This window comes from Pinus tabuliformis, chromosome Q, assembly GCF_031772625.1.
Source record: "Pinus tabuliformis cultivar Carrire ecotype Pingquan chromosome Q, CPIR1, whole genome shotgun sequence".
In the NCBI taxonomy this organism is placed as follows: Eukaryota; Viridiplantae; Streptophyta; class Pinopsida; order Pinales; family Pinaceae; genus Pinus; species Pinus tabuliformis.
Genome location: NC_142296.1, coordinates 205972743 through 205976759, shown reverse-complemented (window position 1 = coordinate 205976759; position 4017 = coordinate 205972743). Strand labels below are relative to the sequence as shown.

General features: G+C 47.2%; 1 pseudogene; it reads right to left on the bottom strand.

The window, feature by feature from the left end:
* Positions 1-3510: 3510 nt before the first annotated feature.
* Positions 3511-3805, bottom strand: LOC149218928 (10 kDa chaperonin, mitochondrial pseudogene; annotated as a pseudogene).
* Positions 3806-4017: the final 212 nt, after the last annotated feature.

Genomic DNA, 4017 nt, shown 5'->3' with positions numbered 1-4017 from the left:
CACCTCTTGTACTCATTTATTGCTCAGTATAATAAAATGGCTTAGCATTTCTTGTGTATCTGCTTATATTCTTGGTTTACATTATTATATGCTGTTCCACTGTTATTTTATCACTTCTGGGTTATTATATCAATTGCACATATTTGGTTGGAGGTTTTGCTAGGGTTTGAGGAATATTCTGGGTTAGGAATATTATAGTGGTATCAGAGCATAGATCTGGCTCAGCCTGTGGAGCTAGCAATCTATGACATCGGGGGAAAAACCCTATATCTATTACAGAGGTCAGAGATACAGAGACACTGGGCATAGGTTGGAGAATACCTACGGAGAGGGAGATTGTGTTCCTATGGCAGACATAGAACAAGAGGAACCTGTGGTAGATGTAGAACAGAGAGAGCCAGTAGTGGACACAAAGCAGATGGCAAACGAAGATGGGAAGAGATTTGCGAATATGCTCCTCAAATTAGTGCAGGATCTGTCGAGGCAGATTGAGGTGATGGGGCAGAGATTCACGGCAGTAGAGGCCAGACAGCAGGAGAGCCCACAAGTTTTTCAGATCGGTGAGGGATCAGGTGCATCCCATCACTTGCTAGAGCAGCGTGATACTGCGTAGCAGGGGGCCTCACATGCCCCTACACACTCTACCATGCCCACCTTCTTAGGAGCAGACACGGGGGCCGCAACCCAGCAAGAGACAGAGCTCGGGCATATGGTTGATTATTTTGCAGAGTACCAGGCCTATGGGTGGGAGTTCAAGGAAGCCCTCTCATTCAGAGATTTTTTTCAGCTCCAGCGGGATAGCAGACCCCGCGATCATCACAGAGGGTATTGGCATTACCATGATGGCGACACCCACCGTGCAGCGAGTAGATTCCACTTGCTTACGTTTTATGGCTCATCATACAGTTCGACAAAGTATTGGGTGGAGAAGCTGGACATTTATTTCCAGCTTAACCAGATGTCGGAGGTAGAGGCCATCAAGGTGGCAACATTGCATTTGGATGGCGTGGCCCAGGATTGGTGGTTTCATGGGATGGTTACATTGGGGCACTCCACAGTGATGTCATATGCCGAGTTTACCAGGAGATTGATGGAGTGATTTGATCAGAGGGATCCAGAGCAGCATTTCGTTGAGCTGACGAGGCTCAAACAGACAGGGAGCCCAGAGACCTACATTGCAGATTTATTGAGGGTCTCCGTGATTGTGCCAGACCTCTCCACGACAAGGAGGGTCTATATGTATGTTGAGGGGTTAGCAGAGCCACTTCAGGGTCTAGTCCGATCCACTAGACCAGCTACGCTCCAGGACGCTATCAGCAGGACCCGAGACTTACAGGATGTCTTACCCAGGACCCGAACACCTTACCCCCAGAGATAGACTTTCCAATCTAAGGGGAAGGATGTGAGGATTCCACCTCCAAAAGGGAATTCAGGATGAGTACAGCTTGACGATGATTGCAAGAGGGAGCTGAAGAAGAAGCGGTTGTGCTTCACTTGTCAGGAGCCATGGGCACCAGGACATAGATGTGCTGCTGGTAAAGCACATTTTATTGAGGTCTTCCTCGAGAGCAACGGAGAAGAGGATGACGAGGAGGATGTGGAGGTAGGAGATAGCCATGCCATATAGGGACCTTTTCCACCTCCACCACCAGCAGCAGGTGGTGCATCTTTTGCACCCACCAGAGGGGCCCTTGCAGCGTTGTGGGGAGTTCCCAAGTATCTGACGCTACGCGTACGAGGGATAGTACGTGGCTAGTGCGTATCAGTTTTGGTTGACAGTGGGGCAACCCACAACTTCATCGATGCCCAGATGGTTCAGCGAAGAGGTATACAGATAGAGAGCTCTGATGGGTTTTCAGTCTTGGTACCAGGAGATCAGACCATGACGTGTGCTTGTTATGTTCCAGAGCTTTCAGTGACGATGGGCACCTACACATTGACTGACCACTTTTTCGTGGTCGATATTCCAGACACCAACATGATATTGGGTGTTCAGTGGCTTATCACTCTAGGGAAGGCCACGACAGATTGGAAGACCCTGGAGATGGAGTGGGATGATGAGAAGACAGGGAGGCATGAGAAGATACGGGGAAAACACACATATCCGCCTCAGACTGTCTAGGCTCATCAGATGGAGGTAGTCTTTCGAAAGGGAGACATAGAGTGGTCAGTGGAGCTACATGCATCAGAGGCAGGAACTATAGAGCAGATGGTACACCCAGAGAGACAGTCTATCCTTGATCGGTATGCAATAGTGTTTGGGGAGATTCCACTAGGACAACCACCAGATCGGGGGTTTGAGCACACCATCGAGCTTGAGCAGGGCATACAGGCCGTGATTACCACCCCTTATAGGCACCCCAAGGCCTATCGGGATGAGATTGAGCGGGCTATCTAGGAGTTGCTTGCATTGCCAGATTTCACGCAGCCATTTGTTTTGGAGTGTGATGTGTCGGGAGAGGGGATCGGCGCAGTATTGATGCAGGGAGGTCACCCTATAGCATTTGAGAGCTGGAAGCTCCTTCCGCACGAGAGGTTGTATTCCATATACGACAAGGAGATGTTGGCCATCATGCATGGATTGGCTAAGTATCGGCAGTATTTGGTAGGTAATAGGTTTAGGGTGAGGACTGATCACAACAGCCTCAAGTTCTTTTTGGAGCAGAAGCAGCTACAGGAGAGGAAACAAAAGTGGATAAGTAAGATCCAAGCATATGACTTTGACATTGAGTATGTCAAAGGTAAGAACAACGTGGTAGCAGATGCCCTTTCACATAGACCAGCCACATTGTCTCTCATGAGCTTGGATACAGATTGGAGGGCTCGGCTCTTAGTAGAGTACTCCAAGGATAGATTTGCATGTGAGGTTCTGGATGGGTAGGTGGAAGATGACAGGTATAGGGTGGTCGATGAGATCATCTAATACAAGGACCAGATCTTCTTGACTGAGGGGTCTCAGCTCAAGAAGAAGATACTCCAAGCATCACATGATTTCCCATTGGCAGGGCATCAGGGTTTTACCAAAACCTACAGGGACATTAAGGAGAGGTTCTTGTTGACACCTAATCCTTGTGATTGGGTTAATTTATGTAAATAAATAAATTAGAAATATGAACAGTCATAGGGAGATGAATTGAACAGTCTCTCCCTCATGTATATAATAAAGACCTACTTGATGGAATAATACAGTTGAATCATTTTTGCTTTACGGAGTTACTGCCTAGCTTGACATGGTATCAGAGCTAGCTCTTTTTTTAGCTCTTATGTCCCTTGTAACTCCCTAGTCTGCTCTCCATATAGCTGAGCTACTCCTCCATATAATTAGCTGCCCCCTACATACTGTCCACACTGTCCAGCGCTGTCCATGCTATCCTGACTGTACATAAACGTTTAATAAAAGAAGCATTGTACTGACATGGTAATTTTAGCGCTATCCATCCACAGTTTTTTTTGCTCTGAAAGCATCCTCTCCATGGTTATTCTCGCTACAGTTTTCCTGTAGGAAAAAACTCAATCTTGCAAAATCCTAAGAATATCATCCTCTCGATACAAGTGGTACTCTTTTTTCTGCAAGTTTTACTTCTGTGCCACCATATTCAGGAAGAAGAACATGGTCACCCTCCTTGACACTAACAGGAATAGTGTTTCCATCCTTGCTACGAGAACCAGGCCCAACTGTTATGACCTTTCCTGAGTTCAACTTGCCAGTGCTCTCCAGAAGCAAAATGTTGCCTGCGGTCTTGCTCAGAGCAACAAATTTCTCTATCAAAACCTTGTTAAGCAAGGGGATAAGCTTTTTCACCATTGGTTTGATACTGTAAGGGAAGAAACCCTTATAGCCAGAGGCCTTTTATATAGAGACCCTGCAATTGCAAAATCCTTCTGCCTCCACCATCACACAGTCAGCGTACACCGAAACAAGCACTCCCTGAGTGCTTCGAACCGACGATTTCACAAACTCGAAGTTCGCTGCAGTGCACAACATTCGACGTCTGTGGAGACTTGCGTTCGAACGCC